The 19,810-nt window shown below is 46.9% G+C and overlaps 1 protein-coding gene and 1 long non-coding RNA gene across 2 annotated transcripts in view; both read left to right on the top strand.

Moving 5' to 3' along the window:
- Window positions 1-19,810, top strand: part of DOP1B (DOP1 leucine zipper like protein B) — a 103,469-nt gene that overhangs the window by 7,396 nt on the left and 76,263 nt on the right. The gene's annotated exons all lie outside the window — the stretch shown is intronic.
- On the top strand, window positions 10,962-15,538 carry LOC121100386. The gene is made up of 2 exons (XR_005832112.1): window positions 10,962-12,041; window positions 13,010-15,538. It is a non-coding gene; the product is annotated as an uncharacterized LOC121100386 (long non-coding RNA).

Raw genomic sequence — 19,810 nt, 5'->3', positions numbered from 1 at the left:
CACCAGGTCACACACACTGGGGTCTTCTAATGAAGAGAAAGAATGTCTCCATTTACCTCCTCAGGGAATGCAGGGAGGGGAGTGAAGAATGCTGGCAGTTATGACAGGTCGTGGCTGGGAAACTACATGGTCTCTCGGAAGGTGTACTCACTACATGTGACTGTCGTGGCTGGCCTGCGTGGGGTAGACAGAGGTAGTAAAGCAGCAGATAAGAGCTCGAGAGTTCTTTGGCTGTAGAGCCCTTTTTTTTTTTTTTTTTTAAAGATTTTATTTATTTATTTGCAGAGATAGAGACAGCCAGCCAGAGAGGGAACACAAGCAGGGGGAGTGGGAGAAGAAGAAGCAGGCTCATAGCGGAGGAGCCTGATGTGGGGCTCGATCCCATAACACCAGGATCACGCCCTGAGCCGAAGGCAGATGCTTAACCGCTGTGCCACCCAGGCGCCCCAGGCTGTAGAGCTCTTAATTCAGGAATTTGCAAGCTGAAGAGAACAGTTGTTGTCGTCTTGCATGAAGGTGGGTCTCTTTTTTAGGGGAAAAGGAAGAAGCACTGAAGTGGGATTTAGGTGTATTCAAGTTCTTCTAGGTGTTTCAGTATTTTATTTAGTACTTGACTCTCCTGGAATCTAAAAATAGCGTCCTTATTTTGGGAGGGGGTGTGTTCGTTATTTTTCTGTTGAGGTAAAATCCTCAAAACCTAGAATTTGTCATTTAACCATTTTAGAGCGTACAGTTACGCGGCTTTGACTATGTTTGCAGTGTTGTGCAACCATTACCACCGTCAGGTTCCAGCATGTTTTCAACAACCCGAAAGGAAACCCTCCCATCCCTCCCGCTGCCCAGGCCATGGCAACCACTAATTGACTTTCTGTGTCTATGGACATTTCACAGAGATGCACACATACAATATCCTTTTGTGTCTGGCTTCTTTCACTTCGTGTGTTTTCAGGTCCATCCATGGTGTAGCATCTATCAATGCTTCATTGATTTTTACGGCTGAGTAATAGCTCCGTTATATGGATACACATTTCATTTATCCACTCATCTGTTGACAGACATCTGTGTTTCTGCCTTTTGGCTGTTGTGAATAGTGCTGCTGTGGACATTTGTATACAAGTTTGTATACACCTGTCTATGCTTCTTTGGGGTATAGACCTAGAAGTGGAGTTACGGAGTCATGCGGTAACTCTATGTTTAACGCTGAGGAACCACCAGCCTGCTTTCTCAGAGGCTGTGCTGTTTAATGTGCCCACCAGCAATGGACGAGAGTTTCAATTTCTTCATATCCGCACTAACACTTCAGATTTTTTTTAAATTTTGGTAATAGCTATCGTAGTGCTGTCTCATTGTGGTTCTTTTTGGCATTTCCCTAATGACTAATAATTTGGGTATCTTTTCATGTGCTTATTGGCCATCTGTGTATCTTCTTTGGAAGAATTTCTGTTCAAATACTTTGCCCATTTTTTTAACTGGGTGGTTTGTCTTTTCGTTGTTAGTTTATAAGAGTTCTCTACGTGTTCTGGATACTAGGCCCTTATTGGGTATATGGTTTGCAGATATTTTTTTTCCCATTCTTAGGTTGTCTTTTCACCTTTTTGATGGCGCCCTTTATGCAAAAGTTTTTAATTTTTTTTTTTTAAGTAGGCTCCATGCTCAGTGTGGAGCCCAGCACGGGGCTTGAACTCACAGCCTGAGATCAAGACCTGAGCTGAGATCAAAAGTCGGATGCTTAACTGCCTGAGCCACCCAGGCTCCCCAAAAGTTAATTTTGATGGAGTCCAGGCTACCTACTTTTTCTTCTGTCGCTTGCGCTTTTGGTGTCGTATCTAAGAAACCATTGCCAAATGCAAGGTCATGAATATTTGCCCCTGTGTTTTCTGTGAGTTTTATAGTCTTGGCTCTTACATTTAGGTCTTTGATCCATTTTGAGTTAATATTTATGCATGGTGTGAAGTAAGGCTCTGAATGTATTCTTTTGTAGGAAATCCCGTTGTCCAGCACCATCTGTTGGAGATACTGTTTGTTCCAAGGGCCTTGGAACCCTTGTTGAAAATCAGTAGGCCCTAAGTAGATGGCTTTATTTCTGGACTTCATTTCTTTTCCGTTCACCTATCTGTCTATCCTTAGGCCAGGACCATACGTTTTGATTGTTGTAGCTTTGTGGTAAGTTTTGAAATGGGGAAATAAATGACTTTGTTGTTCCAACTTTGTTGTGCTGGATTGCTCTGTCATTATCTGTGTGGCTCACATAGGGGGCAGGGATACACCTTTTTGCTGTCAGGGGCACCATCTTCATTATCCAAATGAAGCAGGTACAATGAATTATTAAGACTCATTTTACTGATGAAGGTGAACTAACTTGCCTGATGTTGCATGGCTGCTAAGTGGTCGTTATGGGTTGAATTGTGTCCTCCAAAAAAAATATGTTGATGTCCTCCTAACCCCCAGTATCTCAGAGTGTGACCTTATTTGGAGATCAGATCTTTACAGAGCTAATTCTGGATCCCTTGAAATTCCATATACATCTTAGGGTCATCTTGTCAATTTCTGCCAACAAGCCAAGTGGGATGTTGATAGGGATTGCAGTGACTCTGTAGATCACTTTGGGAAGTATTGCCATGTGAACAGTATTGTCTTACAAGTCCGTGAACACTGGATGTCTTCCATTTATTTAGGAACATATACATTTTGAGCTAGCTAAAACAATAAACTTGATCAGTGCAATTCTCAAGCCTTGAGGTATTCTGTTAAACAAGCCTTGTTTCAATGTGTCTGAAAAACTTCTTAAAATGTTTAACTATTTTAACCTTTAACATGCAGGTTACCAAGTAGAGATGAACCCTTCTTGGAGGAGCTTTAAAAGCATTGGCTATTCACGCATTCAGTAGCTATGTGAGTCCCTACAACGTGCTAGTACTGCCCTAGGCATCAGGGCACAGCAGAGAGCCAAACCAATAAGACCCTGCCCACATGGGACCAGGGGAGAGCCGGACGATAAAATATATGGGGTGGTAGGCAGTGATGAGTCTGTGGAAACAGTAATGAAGGAAGGGGATGGTGAGTGTTAAGGATGTATTGTGCTATTAAGTGGGGTCTTTAAGGAAGGCCTTGCTGGGAAAGCACCCTTTGACCAAATGCAGAGGCTCTGGTGTGTCTGAGGCCAGTGAGGTCACAAAGCAAGCGAGAGATGGGGAGAGTGTAGGACACAAGGCCATAGAGGTAAGGGGTGGGGAGGGCATCCAATCTTGTAGGTCCTTTAAAACTGGAGTCTGACAGTGGCCACTGAGTCAGGGGCTGGGGGGTGCCTTGGAGGGCAGCTGAGCCAGTAGCAGGTTCCAGCTGCTCTGTAGGGGGTAGGAATGGGTGGGGGTCAGGCAAGGTAGAAACAGGGAGACGATTTAGGAGCTGTTGCTGTAACATAGGTGGGCCAGTGGAGAAGGCTTTGGATTTTGAATATAATTTGAGGGTATAACAGAATTTGTTCATGGATTAAATTTGGGATACAAGAGAAAAAGAGGAGTCAAGTAGGACTTGCAGGTTTTCTCCCAGAAGCCACGAGATGCAATGGGGAAGGAGCCTGGGGGAGGACCCCGCTCCATGGGTGGGCAGGGAGACCAGGGGTTCATTTTGGGACGGGCTAGTTTGAGGTGTCTGGTCAATGTCCCCATTTGATGTCTGTAGGCAGTTGGATATGAGTGATACTGAATAAAAGTTTAAAAGGACAACTTTTCGTTATAGTTGGCACCCAATTCTGTGTAATGGTGCTACTGTGTTTTCTGTTGCCATGTATGATTAAGTGATGAATGAAAAAAATTGCAGAACATCAGTGGGATGAGGTGACACTGTCCATCTTTGCCTCAGCCCTGCCTAGGACAGCTGACATTCCTAGAGAGCATACCATGTGCTAAGGACTTGACGTGCATTATTTTATAATATAACATATTTGGAGATTGGTCTCAGACCAAGCAACTCTCTAAGATGAGAGCCAGCAAGTGCAGAGAGAGCTCAAACCCTGGCTGCTTGGCTGCCAAGCCCATGCTCTTGAGCTTTTTTCATGTCACTATTCGTGTGGCTCACATAGGGGGCAGGGTTACACCTTTTTGCTGTCAGGGGCACCATCTTCATTATCCAAATGAAGCAGGTACAATGAATTATTAAGACTCATTTTACTGATGAAGGTGAACTAACTTGCCCGATGTCACATGGCTGCTACGTGGTTGTTATGGATTGAATTGTATCCTCCAAAAAATATATGTTGATGTCCTAACCCCCAGTATCTCAGAGTGTGACCTTATTTGGAGATCAGATCTTTACAGAGCTATTCGAGTTAAAGTGAAGTCATTAGGGCGGGCCCTGATCCACGCTGACCGGAGTCCTTCAGTTTGGATGCAGACACAGACGTGCGTAGAGGGACGACACCATGTGGACATGAAGGCAGAGATCTGGCTGATGCGGTTATAAGGTTAGGAACACGAGAGATTGCCAGCAAACTGCCGGAAGCAAGAAGAGCAGTCTGGAGCATATTCTGTCTCGTAGCCCTCAGAAGGAGCCAGCCAGCTGACACCTTGATCTCAGACTTCTGGCCTCCAGAACTGGCAGACAATCCGTTTTTGTTGTTTAAGCTGTCCAACATGTTGTGCCGTGTTACCGCAGCCTGGCAAACTGATACAGTGGTAGGAACAAGATATACTGAACACCTAGGTGCTGGGGATACAGCATTGAACACAACGTTCATAAGGCTTTGTTGGCAGAAGGCAGACAATGAGTAAATATGTGATATCAGCTGCTGAATGCAAAGGAAAAATAAAGCAGGCAAGGGAAATGGGGTAGGGAGGAAGGAAGGTGGGGTATTATTCAGACAGAGATGGCTCTGATAACGTGACATTTGAGATTTGAGCAGAGGCCTGGATGCAGTGAGCGAGCTGGCGGGGAGACCATCTGGGGCGTGGGCCTGGGTCCAAGGTACAGTGGGGGGCGGGTGTGGCTGGGGTGGAGAGGTGATAGGAGACGAGGGAGGAGAGGTAGCCAGGGCAGGTCACACTCTGCAAGGGAGGAGAAGCCATTGAGAAAGGTGACCGCTGCCTTCCTTACCTGCTGGAAGCATCCCTCAGGCTGATGCGTGGGCAGTGAGCCTGAGCGTGGGAGCCTGCTGGGGTGGCAGTGGGCAGCCCGATCAGAGTTGCTGGGGCAGAGATTTGGGAAGGTGCTGGATGGAGCAAGCCCCAATCAGTGTCGATGGTTACTTAACTCCTGGGAGACTCACCGCTTCTGCATTCAGGGAACCTGGTGAGAGTTTATGTGAATGAGGAATTTAAGGCCTTGGCAATGGTCAGATTTCTTGGACTCATGCATGTACCCAGAAATTCAGTGAGTAAATTAGTGACGAATTAGTAAAAGATCTTTATGATGTAAATAGCAACAGTATTGTAGGTTAATAGGAAGGTTAGGTCAAGGTGCTTTTTAATTAAGGTAGGTGATTGTTGGTTATAAAACATTAACCATAGACAGAACAGAAGGCTCACCTAGCTCAGCTCTTGTCAGATGAGAAAACTGAGCCCCAAGAGGTCTTGGTTTGTCAGACTATGTATGAGTTCTAATTGTTTCAGTTTTTAAACTTTTGGTGTCATATTCAGAATTTTATGTATTAGAGAAAAGTTTACCTTTTATGGCTTTCAGGTATAGCAACATGAATAGGGTAATTTTTGCTTAATTGTTTATCTGAGACTTCAAGCCATCATCTCTCACTGATTATTTTTAGGTCAATTTTAATAAATAAGTACATATTGAGCCCTGAACCCAACCATTTGCCAAGGCTGGGTTACAACTTTGATTATGGAAACAAAGGATAGTAGAAATGAATAAACTCTGTGCATTTAAAAACCTTATCTATGGGGCACCTGGGTGGCTCAGTCGGTTAAGTGTCTCCCTTTGGCTCAGCTCATGGTTACCGGGGTCCTGAGATCGAGTCCCATGTCAGGCTCCCTGCTCAGCGGGGAGTCTACTTCTCCCTCTTCCTCTGCTCTTCCCCCACACCCATGCTCCCTCTCTCTCTCAAATAAATAAATAAAATCTTTAAAAAAATATTATTTTTGAAACTCCTTTTTTTCTTTTTTAAAAGATTTATTTATTTATTTATTTGAGAGAGAGAAAAAGAGAGAGAGAATATCTCAAGCAGACTCTGTATTGAGCACTGAGCCCCACATGGGGCTGATCTCATGACCCCAAGATCATGACCTGGGCTGAAACCAAGAGTCAGATGCTCAACTGACTGAGCCACCCAGGTGCCCTGAAACTCCTTTTTAAAAGACGTCATAATGATCCTAAACGAAGCACCTTATTTTTGCTGCTTTTTTTCAGCACCCTACCGTTTCATGAAATGGCCAGAAAGCAGGTGACGTGAATAGCAAGAGAAATAAGAGGTGCTGGGTATTGTTAGTTTCAGCTTCTCAAGTCTTAGCACTTAAGGACAACACCTCCTTGTTAAAGCAGAGTCTCGTTGTGGCATTTCAGAGTTAGCACTGTGTTATTTCCAGAAGAATGTGGGCTGGAGATGAGACCAGGTGAACTGTTCTGGTCTACAGCTGAACTGATCAGCTTTGGGACCCTTCCACCTGGAAACTCGACGAGTCTGAGCTGGATCCTGATTTCAAGTAGCCCTAACCAACTACTTTTCTCTGTTAGATAGCAACTATTAGTTCAGATAAAGCCTCTTTAGTCTGAGGTCTGTACTAGTCGGCTAAGCTGTCATAGCAAAATCCCACACACTGGGTGACTTAACAGAAATTAAGTTTCACACAGTTCCAGAGGCTGGAAGTCCAAGCTCAAGGTGCTGGCAGATTTGGTTTCTTCTGAGGCTTCTCTCCTTGCCTTGTAGGTGGCCCCCTTCTCCCTGTATCCTCACACGGTCTCTCCATTGTGCATGTCTGTGTCTTAATCTCCTTTTACAAGGACATCGGTTAAATTGGACATCACCTAGACTGTGACATTTTACCTTAATTGCTTTTCCAAAGGCCCTGTCTCTAGATTCAGTCACATTGTAAGGTATGGGGGGTGAGTGTTTCAACGTAGGAATTTGGGGGACAGAGTTTAGCCTGTAACAGGGTCTGAGAATGAAGTGCAGATTGTCTCCATGTACCAGTTTTTTCGAAAAGCTCCTTTCTGATGGAATCCCAGATGGTTTTCCATTGCACCCCTTACGGAACAGTAGAGCGTTACTTCTTTGATCTTATTTTTACTGCCCTGCAACATTGTGAAGAACTTCACTTCTGGCATGTGTGGTGATTCGATGTGTGCCAAGAACTTCCCGACTGTCTTAGTCTGTGTGAACTGCTATAACAAAATACCCAAGACCAGATTCGGAACAGCAGGCCTTCTTCTCTCACAGTTCTGGTGGCTGGGAGTCAAGATCAGGGCACTGGCAGATTCAGGGTCTGGTGTGGGCTGCCTCCTGGTTCACAGATGACCTTCTTCCGTTGTGTCCTCACATGGTGGAAGGGGCCAGGAAGCACTGTGAGGTCCCTTTTATAAGGGCACTAATCCCAATCATGCGGACTCCACCCTCATGACCTAATTACCCCCCCCACCCCATACCATCACATTGCAGGGCACAAACATTCAGACATAACACCAATGATTCATGTCCCATCTGACTTCACCTCACAAGCTCTGCACCAGCTTTCTCGTAGGGGCTTTGTTGTGGGGTATCCTTGGGCAGGGGGGTGTTGTCCTTCCAGTTGGCCTTTCCCATGTGTCTCCTTATGTCCTCCTCCCCACCCTCTTCCTCTTTCCAGTGAGATGCGGTTTAAATCACTGCTCCTGATCCCTCTGGACAGACTCCCTCTAGCCAGTGACCTGGGGCAGGACCTGAGCCCCTCTCAGCCTTCATTGTTTATGAATTGCAGCTCTGAGCCTATGTGACACCTGGTTCCTTCTTGTCACCTCACTGTGAGGGGCCATTCTGTCAGAGTGTGGTACCTCAGTTTGCGGCAGTTGTGTCCGTGAGTTTCCAGAGATCTTCTCCTGCCACCTATGGCAGTGACCCCGAGGGGTAGAAGCTGTCAGGGAAGTGTGGTGCTAGGGTCATACTGGAAAGATGTGGCCTGAATGCCTTCTGGGAAGAGACCGAATTGGAAGGTTGTCTGTGGCGATTACTGATTCTTCACGTGTCAGCAAAGTAGAACTGTTCCTTTGCAGGACGGTGGTAAGCACCAGGCCCATTTGCTTCTGGCAATGTGCCGATATTCTTGGCACCAGAAGTTAGAAGACGTAGCTAATAGAATGTCAGGTAGAACTCCCGATCCTGCTGTGGCAGAGGCTGCCAAGTCCCTTGCTGCTGTTCTATCCTCCTTCTTTTGGTAGGTGATGCTTTGAGGCTCAGATGGCATATTATTGCTTCTTACCCTATCCCACGTTCTCCGGAAGGAGCTGAGGAGCTGCAAGGGTGTCGCCGATTCGGGCTTGTGGGAGCTGCCTCACTGTGAGCCGCCCAAACCCATGTCCGCATAAGGCTGACGTGGTCCTTTTGGAAAGAACGTTTCTCTGCTGAAATCAGGAGCCTGATACGCTTTCAGTAATTTATAGCTAGGGTAGAGTATATATTTTGCATGTGAACAGAGGATATTTTTGCTGTTCTTTGAGATCTGCTGAAGGGGTGGAAATAGTCCCGATTTGGGCAGGTGAGTTGTTCCTGCAGTAATCTAATGGCAAAAGCACACCTGGGGGAAGAAAAAGCTCGTCGAGCAGAATTGAGTTTATGGATAAGGAAAGAGCTTGCCGTCTGCTTAAGTTTTATAAATTCTGTCAAGAAAGTTATGAAACTAGAAATTTCATGTCAGGCCATGGTAAGGAAGGTGTTGTGGGCTGACTTATGTCTCCCCCATCCCCACCAAACTCCTATGTTGGAGGCCTGAGCCTCAGTGTGACTGTGTCTGGAGACACATCTTCAGAGAGTAATTAAGATTAAAGGAGGTCATTCCTTAGGGTGGGGCCCTGATCCAGTAGGTTGGTGGCCTTACAAAAAGAGGGAGAGAGCGAGAGAGGTCTGTCCTCCGCGTGGTGAGCACACAGCAAGAAGGTGGCCCTCCGCAAACCAGGCAGAGAACCAGTTGGCTAGCACCTTGGTCTTGGCCTTCTGGCCTCCAGAGCGGTAAGAAGTAAATTCCTGATGTTTGAGCCACCTAGTCTGTGATATGCTGTTACAGCAGCTCGAGCAAACAAACACAGAAGGAATTAAGTTAAACTCGGCTATTTGTCCAAAAAGGACAGCTGATTGAACGTGAACACCTGTATTCAAGCTTGTATGTGAGCCAAATACAGGCATTCCCACTTATTTATCTTTTTTTTAAATGGTCTTTTCCTTTTTCCTTTTTTTTTTTTTTTAAAGCTTTGCTGACATGGAATGAAGTGTACTTAAAGTGTCTAACTTGATGAGTTTTGACATGTGTATATCCCTGTAAAAGCATCTCCCGTTGAAGATAATGGGCATGTATCTGTCACCCCCAGAAGTTTCCTCTCCTCCCTGTCTCCCTCCCCTGCTTCTCTGCCCCCATCTCCAGGCAGCTGCTGATCTGCTGGTTTGCATTTTCTACAATTTTATATAAACAGAATCGTATGGTATGTGCCCTTTTCTCCCTGGTCTGGCGTCTTTCGTTCGGCAACACTAGTTTGAGAGTTATCCGGGTTGTCGTTAGAGTGATAGTTCAGTCCTTTTTACTGCTGAGTAGGATGCCGTGGATGCATACCACTTATTTGTCCATTTTCCTATTAATGGGCATTTTGGGTTGCTTCCAGTAGATATATATTTAATTTTTTAAAAAACTGGCAAATCGTTCTCCAAAGTGGTTGTATCATTTTATTCCCTTCCAGCGGCGTACGGGAACTCCAGTTATTCCATATTCTTGCCAACGCTCAGCATGGCCAGTCTTTATTTTAGCCATTTTAGTGGGAGTGTAGTAGTAGTTCTTTGTGGCTTTCGTATTCCCCATTTAAATGACTACCAATTAGAGGGGCGCCTGGGTGGCTCAGTCAGGTAAGCGTCTGCCTTCAGCTCAGGTCATGATCCCAGGGTCCTGGGGTCAAGCCCCACTTCGGGCTCCCTGCTCAGCGGGGAGCCTGCTTCTCCCTCTCCCCTCAACTCCTGTGCTCTCTCCTATCTCTCTCTCTCCGTCTCTCAAATAAATAAAACCTTTTAAAAATAAATTACTACCGATTAGAGAGTTAGTACGTGATCACCGTAAATTCATGTTAATCTTCTAGAAATACAATACAAAGATAACCATAAGAATCTACATTATTTTATTGTATGGAATAGGAAAAAAGCGAATGTGCCCACCCTCGGTAGGCGAGTGGCCGTAGAAGTCCTGCTACCCCAGTATGACGTACGTGACCATCCAAGTGAGGGAGCCTTGTATTTACCAGTGTGAGAAAGGCTCATGATAAAACGGGCAAAAAAAAAAGCTAGTTGAACAGTCATATATAGCTCTAGTCTTGGATGTGGGGGAGAGAAAAAGAAGGGGAGTATTGTATGGAAGGGGATGAGGCCTGGAAGCCCTTGTTGCTGGACTGGTTTGCTTCTGGGCTTTCCTGATTCTAAATGGAGCTCTCATGAGCATCTGTGGGCACGTGGCCGTTTCTGCCAATGTACCTTGCCAGAGGCGGAGAGGCTGTGTCAGTGGGCGTAGAGTTAACCCTCGGACACACGAGTCTGCGATCTGCTCGTCGGTCTGCGCTGCTGCCACAGCCACGGCCCTTATGCTGCTGTGCTTTCGAGTGTCTGTCTGGCAGGACTGGGTTCTCTACACCATCCTAACCCTCTTCTGTTTCAGAATCTTTCCACTGTTGCCAGGCTGTTTTCAGACTCATGAACTTTAGAATGATACGTGAAGTTAAATCTTGGGGGGCGGGGGGGGTTGATTGGCATGAGGTAACAATGACAGCATGTTTGGGGAAGAAGTGACATCTTTACACAGTTGGCCCTCCCGCATTCTCTTCATTGAGGAAAAAGGATTCACTTTTGTCCCCAAGAACTTCATCATTTTTCTTACATAAGTCCTTCCCGTTTCCTAAATACATTAGATATTGTGTACGTGTATTTTGCTGCTGTGAATGGGTTCGTTTCCCACTCTGTGTTTCAACTGGTTGTTGATGTGTACAAAACGAATAACTCACAGAGTTTGGAAACTGGCCATCTTCATGAATTTACTTGGTTTTTTTTCAGCTAATGGTTTTGAGTTCTGTGGCTAGACAAGCTTACATATCGTCAATCAATACTGAATTTGTGGGGGTTTTTCCTGGTGTTTTGTTAGCATTTTCTGGAACAGTGTTAAATAATGATACTTGGAATGTATTAGTTACAGTAATGTCAGCTGCTGTAACAAAGCCATCAAAAACTCAGGGCCGCCAATAAGATAGAAGTGTCTCGCTCCTCTCTCAGTTCAGCATGGTGTTCCAGATTGGGCAGCTCTCTTCCACATGGTTATTCTAGAGACTCAAGCCTGGGACTCTGCCATTTTTAACACATGGCTTCCAGAGTTGCTCTGTTCGCTGCCGTTCTGTTCCACAAGAAGGAGGAGAACATATAGGAGTGTGCATAGATCTTAACGGCACACATTCCCTCCACTCCTGTCTTCAAGGGAGAAAAATATTCTCTGGTGGAGCAGCCAGGGCCCGGCTACCACCTTTACCACAGAAGCGGGGAGCATGATTCGGGTGGACGTTGCAGTCCCTACCCCCACGTGGCATGCACTGATTTTGATGGGGGCGTCTCCTGTTTCACGATCATCTCAGCCCCGCAGGCCCATCGGATTGCTGTCCCCCGAGACATCAGTTCAGTCTTTGTTTACTAACTTAAATGACTTCTTATCTTTATATGGCCAGAAAGGATGCCATTTCATTACTTGATCAGTTCGTAAAGTGTTGAATTGCTTTTCTCAGAACAACACAGTTCTGCCTGAACATTTTATTCACGTGCTTTTAGTGATGACGGTACTCAAACTGAATCTCCCAACGCCTGAGATCGGCCTGGGAAGTAAATCTGCTGGAAGGTACGTGAATTCAAATGTTGTGGATTGAAGGAAGGAGAGAGCTCTCAGGCTCGCGTTCAGGCTCACCACTTCCTTCTGAGATTGAGACCCACGTGCTGGTTGTCTACCCCGCTGTTCACCCTGTGCCTTTGCAGTTATGTCCAGGGATCAGGTGGCAAAGCACGCCAGGGTGGGAGCGCCCATCTCCCAGCCTCAGCAGTAAATGTTATTGTTCTAGGACTTCTCCCTAGTAATTCTGTGTTTCTTGGCAGGGATTGATTCAGACATGGGCATGTGACCTTCCCTAACCTATGAGGTGTGGCCAGCTGGCTTCTGGAAAGGGTTTCCTCTAATACAGAGAGACAGGAAAGGAACAAACACGTGACTTTTTTTGTTCCTCTCTTTAATTGTGGGAGAATGTAATGCCCGATGTGTGGCAGACATCTGAGGCCACAGCAGGAAAAGGCCGAGGATAAGTCAACCCACCATGAGGAGCATGTAAGCACAAAAAGGCTCGTCTTCCTAGGATGTCACTGAGCCCTTGCATTAGCCAAATACAGGAATATGCTCCCCCAGACCAGTTGCTTGGCCTCGGCACTGTTGACCTTCTGTGATGGGGCAGGGGGTGCTGTCCTGAGCATTACAGGATGTTCGTCCGCATCTTGGCCTTTGTCCGCTAGATGCCAATAACACCTCCCACCCCCAGCCCCCATTGTAACAGCTAGAAATGCCTCCAGACATTGTCCAATGTCCCCCAGGGGCAGAACTGCCCCCGTTCGAGAACCACAGCTCTAGACTTTTGGCTGCGAGGTGATGCATTTCTTCATTTCGATTTGTATAGTTGGACGAGCTATGCTCTACAGCCCAATGCTTGGTAACTGAGTCCGCAATGTCGGACCATCCTAAACCCATGGGAACCCGTTTCCTCTGTGGGCAGAAGCAGGCACACTTGTTTCCCAACAGTGAAGGTGTTTGTGTGTCCTTAAAAGATGCCGCCTGTGCCATGCTGATCGGCGCCCTCCATCTGCATCGGCGTGGCTCTGGCTGGAATCAAGGCATGTACAGAGAAACTGCGGAGGATTTTGTCTCCCTGCCCGCCCTGCTTTCATCCTCACTGCACAAGCCCTGTTGTGTCTGAGGAGGTAGTGTTCCTTCAGCGCCTGTTTTATGCCAGCCATGTGTCCAGCCTCTTGGTTCTGGGTGTCCCGGGCAGTTTTACAGCAGTTGGGTTCTGGAGAGCACAGCCAGCTTGGGCCAGAGTGGATCTGGAGAGAGCCAGCCTTTCCTGCCTCTGTCACCGTTCCCGGGTGCCTCGTTGGCAGGCTTTTTCCTTCCATCGTTGTTTTTCAGCTGCCGCCTGCTTCTATGCAGATAACTTATCTCAGGGACCGGGAAGCAAAGGAAGAGCGTAGAGAAGGAGAACCACAGGTCGGATTCAGAGCAGAGTGAACAGGCCGAGCTGCATTGGAGAGCTGTGTTCTTCACCTCCCAGCTGCGACTCTGAATGAGTTCGTTGGGGCGCCTGCAGGTCACATCCCAGCGCCCAGTGCGGTGCCCGAGGCTCTGTGCAGAACGAGAGTGCTCGAGGAGGATGCGTCCCGAGCCCCACACAGCCACGCTGAACCCATTTTGCTTCAACACCGAGGATTGGGAAGTGCTGCTCTGGAGATCTCGAGAAACCTGCTCTGTGCAGAAGGAGATAACATTTAGTCTCGTTTGAGTGCCAGTTCTTTTCTTCTGGGTGTGAACTTTAAAGAATATTGAGTTCTACCAGTAGAACTCTGGGGACTGAAGCCTGTCTGGGATTTATAATAAGATTCTTTGCCCAAGAGATTCTTACTGCTTTTCTGGCCCTGACTTTAACGAGTTGGTTTCTGTGTAATAGGCTTTTGGTTTGTTTGTTAAATATATCATTTGTATGTGGGTTAAAATACATTTAAAAAAGCAGAAAAGAAGGTGTGTCCAGACAGCAAGTCATTTAGTATCTTAATGATACGCTCACTTTTATGAGATCTTCTGGTTTGCGGTTATAAATTCTTAAGTATTTTAGTATTCTCTGCATCACGTATGTGTCAGTGTTTAGTCCTGAAGGGCGTGTTTGCCCCACATATTCATTTCCTTTTATGTGGTTCACTATCGAACTCCGCTGCCTTGACCTCCTCCCGCCCTTGTCCATCATCCCAGCTTCTTGGCTCATAGCCCCCCCAAATAGAATGATTCCCGTTAGTGAGCCCCTGTTACAAGCTTGTCACTCATTGTTTCTCAAACCTATAATCCTCCGAAGTTGGTGCTGTTCAACCCCTTTTACTGGTGAGGACAGTGAGGGGAGCTCCGGCTTGCTTGAGGCTTCCTCGTTCAACGTCCAGTGTTCAGCTCAGCCAGCGTGGCTGCAGAGCCCACGAGCAGATGCATGGCTGGGAGGGAGGGCTCAGGACCAGCACTACAATGGGAAGAGAATAAGACATAAGTCTGGAAACATGGAAGTCATTGCAGCTAGCCATCTAAAGTTTCTGTGTGGGAAGACAGGGAAAATTGCTGTTAGTGGTGAGAGGGCATGGTTTCTACAATAGATGCAATAAACTCACAAGGGGAAAGATAAAGAGCAATATTTGGACATGTGTGTTGCAGCTTGCCTTCTATGAGGTAGGAACGCTATGCTGTGGTTTGTTTGGGGGGTTTTTTTGTTTGTTCTTTTGGAGAGGGAGAGAAGGGAGGGGCAAAGGGAGAAAAATCTCAAGCAGTCTTCACGCCCAGCACAGATTCCCGACGCTGGGCTCGATCCCACAACCCTGAGATCATGACCTGAGCTGAAATCAAGAGTCAGCCGCTTAACCGACTCAGCCACCCAGGCACCCCTGTCAATGTTTTAAGGAGTTTTCTGACCCAGTGTGGAGATTCCCAAGTCCTCTCAACCGAGAGCCTGGACCCGGTGTTTGTGTCACATGTGTACAGACGTGTGCATTCCTTGTGAATCCCGATGCCCTGGGGAAGTAGGAAGGGCATGAACACCCGGAATGTTTCTGCTCCTTTCGAGTCTCGTCTGCACGACCAGGTGCCCATGCTCAGGGAACCTGGGCCAGGCTGGGCAGCTGAGGAAGGGTGGCTGCCCCGACTGGGCCCCAGGTCAGCTCATTCCGAGACTGTGCTGTCCATCACATGTCCCCTGCCTCACTTTGTTGTGAGTTAGACCAGCAACACGTTCCCTCCACAGCAGAGCCAGCTCCCGTGCAGCTGAGAAAAATGAGGACTGCCCTGCTGAGGCGTTGGCCCAGGGCTTGTGGTACCAGGGCCATCGTGCCCGCGGACGTGTGGTCCGTGGCTGCGGCGGCAGCTCGGCCTGCTGTCGCTGGCCTGGTCCGGCCTGGGGTAGCCACCGCCTCGGCCTCCAGGCCACGTTCTGTAAAGCCTCCCACGGTGTGTGCTCAGCCTTCCGTGGGGCTCCTAGCAGGCAGCGTGGTGTTTGCTCAGAAAGCCCAAGTTAATATCAGCTCTGGCAGTAAGATAGAGCCGATTCCAAAGGAAGAAAAATAATCATAAGACATTTTTAAAAGCAAAAACCACATTCTGATGCGCCTCTCCCGCGTGTGGGAGGCCAAGTGAAGCCGAGACCACTGTGGCGTGCTGGCAGCTCCACTGCAAGCCGAGGTCGTGTGGTGTGGACGTGGTAAGGCCGGAGGGGACGACTCCGGGGTAACCGCTCGGCAGAGTTGCCCGCAGCGATCAGCTGACGCGGCAGCACCGCACAGCCACGTTTCAGTCTGGGACCTTGTTAAGAAGGAAGCTCTTTCCAGAGGGGATGTGCGGGTTCACTCCCCTGGTTCAACAGAAGCGGACTTCATTGGTTCTCTGGGAAATCCCAGCTCCCTGTGCTCCTCCTGTCTCTCGCCGTCCCCGCCCTCCCAGATTGGCACGGTGGCCGAGTCACTGCCATTTCAGGTAGGACGTGACGCTTTCACCATCTCCGCCTTCAGGACTTGGCCTACTTTCATGTGGGGAGTCCTGGCCAATTTGTTATTACTCAGCATCTGTCCTGTTTTCCTTCTGTCTGAAGGGCACCATTGGTGTCCCTTGGCAAGGATTTAATGAATGTTCGGGCTTGTGCCACCTGGCCAGCCTTACTCACGGTGCAGCTTCGGTTTTGCGGCATGAAACGAACAGCCTTTTAAAGATGACCAACTTCCAGAAGGAAGACCTGCTGGTATTTTACCATTTGCTTGATGCAAGCCCTGCTTCGAAATTGGCTTGCTTGTGTTTCTTTATAGAAGAGCATCTGACATTCTGAAGTCAGTGTTATCACCGTGAAGAGCAGGTTTGAGTGATCTCTTCTGGGGAACTCTGGAAAATCAAATGTAACTCACCCCCTTCCCATATTGTTGAAGTCTCTTTAAAAATTTTTTAATTGTGGTAAAGTACATGTAACATACAATTTATCTTAACCATTTTTAAGTGTATTAAAGTACTTTCTGAGTCTGTAGTCTACCCTTCTGGAATTTTTAATCCTGTTTCTTACACAGAACCGGTCTGTGTCGTGCTGAGAGTCCTAGAGAACATCAGGTTGCCAGATAGCGTGATGTCAAAGTAAAACAAAGTGCAGCGCGGACATTGTCGTGGGTGGAGCGAAGCGAGACACTTCCTGGTCTCTGTCAACGAATCTTGGATGTGGTTCAGACCTTTCTTTTTCAAACTTAGCGTTGTATAGATTTTTTATTATTTTATTTTAAGGTCAGCCTGCTGAGCTGATGCATAAAATGAGGTCCAAACTGTTATACCTTGACTATAGCTGAAGGCATGCTTTCTTGAGGAAAATAAGGAAGGAAGTTTTATTTCTGCTTTAATCCTAGCTTTTCCTTTCTGTTTAGCATTTTTCAAAGTGATTTTGAAAACGGCCATTTTTTCCTTCCAGATTTATGAGTTTCCTTGAGGTATTTATTCTATAGCTGAAGAACATTTCTCATCTTTTTTTTAGTATACATCATTTTTATTCAGTGTTTATCATATGTGTTGTATCTGTAATATAAATATATATATTATATACTATATTTGTGTATCCATATCTCTCTATGTACCTGTTAAGCTTACTTGGGTTTCTGATTTCCTGAAAAACACAACCCAAACAATGCAACTTCCCTGGAAATACTCAATGGGCTTTTCCTGCTGGAGAAGCACAGTGCCAGGGTAGAGGCTGGCAAGAACAAGGCGGCGCTGGGGTGGCCCTCCGTGACCCACACCCGGGTTCCAGTCTTGGCAGCTCTCCAACAGCCAGGAGCGGGTAAAGAGGAAATCAGGAGCTTTCAGGCACTAGAAAGTGGACTCAGTTCAGGTGGCTATTTTACTAATTAAGGGTTAAAAACACACTCAGGGGCACCTGGGTGGCGGAATTGATTAAGCGTAGGACTCTTGGTTTTGGCTCAGGTCGTGATCTTAGGGTCGTGAGATCGAGCCCTTTACTGGGGCTCTGTACTGAGCGTTGAGTCTGCTTGGGATTCTCTCTCTCCCTCCGCCCCTTCCCCCCACATCCCTGCTCACTTACAGGATCTCTCTCTCTCTCAAAAAAATAAAAACAAAACACCAAAACCTTACGCTCAGGAGAGGCTGGACTGAGTCCCTGGGTCCCTTCAGGATTTATTAAAAGGAGTCCCTTTGTTCTCTGGTGAGAAAAGAGTTTTCAGTTTGTTCAACAAGCAAATGTCACCTGAGAGAGTTCATGGTTCTTGCAGCTCAGCTACAGGACCAGTTGGGTGAAACACAGCATTCATTTCTTTTTTCTTTTGGGTGATAAAATATACATGAAATTTACCGTTTTAACTGTCTACGAGTGTACCGTTTCAGCGTATTTACCTTGAACAACCAGCACCAACATGCAAAACAGACCATTCCCATTAAACACGGGCTGCCCTCCCCCCCCCACCAATCCCTGACCCCCTCCCCCAATTCCGCTTTCTGTGTCTGTCACTTTGACTACTCTAGGGACCTCATCTAAGTGGAATCATACGGTGTGTGTCCTTTTGCATCTGGCCTGTTGCACTGAGTGCAGTGTCTTTGAGGTTCGTTCATGTAGTAGTGTGTGTCAGGATTTCCTTCCTTCTTAAGGCTGAGAAACAGTCCACTGTATGTGTGGACCACATTTTATCGATCCATTTGTTGACATTTGGGTTGTTTTCACCTTTCGGCTATTGTGAGTAGTGCTGCAGTGAACATGGGTGTGTAAATACCTGTTTGAGTCCTTGCTCCCAGTTCTTTTGCACATGTGCTCAGAAGTAGAATCACTGGATCATACAGTAGTTTGGTAAACAAGTCAAATACTTAATCTTTTTTTAACGATTTTATTTATTTATTTTATTTATTTTATTTTTTTTAAAAGATTTTATTTATTTATTTGACAGAGAGAGACAGCCAGTGAGAGAGGAAACACACGCAGGGGGAGTGGGAGAGGAAGAAGCAGGCTCCTAGCGGAGGATATGGGGCCGATCCCAGGACCCTGAGATCACGCCCTGAGCCGAAGGCAGACACTTAACGACTGCGCCACCTAGGTGCCCCATTATTTTTTTTTAAGTAAACTCTCCACCCAACGTCGGGCTCGAACTAACGACCCCCAGATCAACAGTGCTCTGCTGACTGAGCCAGCCAGGTGCCCCTAATCTTTTGAGGAGCCACCATCCTGTTTGCACAGCGATTATACCATTTTACATTCCCACCAACAGTGCACAGCACTCAGTTTTGGAACCTCCTAGGCCAAGGCTATTCTAAATTGAACGTTTTCTCTTTCAAAAGCAGCGACAGCCATGGGCATCTGGCTTGATCTCACTCTCAGAGAGCATGCAGCAGAAGGCATCCAATTTCCTACTGAGAAGTGTTTTTCGGGTCCCAAAGGTGGGCTGGCCACATGGGCCAACCACTTCCTTGTGTGCAGGGACACCCAAGTTGACAGCTCCCCGGTAGAGGAGCTCCTGAGTCAGAGGTGGCTGACTGAAGAAAGCCACCATGGCTGAACCAGCACCCTGAGTGGGGTTTAGCAGCCAAAGTGGGGGAATGAGTCATTGGATGACTCGTTCCCTTTTAAGTTTGCCCTGAAAGTGTGGAGATGGTCCCCTCATGGCCATGCGTTAGCCCTCAGCGAAACTAAAGGAAAAGTCTTGTAGAGGGAGAATTTGGGGGAGCCAGAGTGGGAACCTTCATGGTGGCCACTGTTTACTTAATGGCACCAAGAGTTGGCTTATGTTTCCCTTCGGGCACATTTGCGAGGTGCTATAACACTGCTCACCCAGAAGGTGTTTGTTTTGCTTTGTTTTTTTTTTTTTTTAAATTCATTTAGCCAACGTATAGTACATCATTAGTTTCAGATGTAGTGTTCCATAATTCATCAGTTGCATATAACACCTAGTGCTCCTCACATCATGTGCCCTCCTTAATGCCCATTACCCAGTTCCCCACCCCCACAAACACCCACCTTCCCTCCAGCAACCCTCAGTTCGTATCCTAGAGTTAAGAGTCTCTCATGGTTTTTCTCCCTCTCTGATGACTTCCCATTCAGTTTTCCCTCCTTTCCCCTATGATCCTCCTTCCTGTTTCTTATATTCCACATATGAGTGAAACCGTATAATAATTGTCTTTCTCTGATTGACTGATTTTGCTTAGCATAATACCCTCCAGTTCCATCCATGTCGATGCAAATGGTAGGTATTCATCCTTTCTGATGGCTGAATATTCCATCGTATATATGGACCACATCTTCTTCATCCATTCATCTATTGAAGGGCAGCTCGGCTCCTTCCACAGTTTGGCTACTGTGG

This window comes from Ursus maritimus, unplaced genomic scaffold, assembly GCF_017311325.1.
Source record: "Ursus maritimus isolate PB19 unplaced genomic scaffold, ASM1731132v1 scaffold_4, whole genome shotgun sequence".
Classification (NCBI taxonomy): Eukaryota; Metazoa; Chordata; class Mammalia; order Carnivora; family Ursidae; genus Ursus; species Ursus maritimus.
The sequence above is the reverse complement of the archived record's forward strand: the minus strand, read 5'-3'. Positions and strand labels throughout refer to the sequence as shown.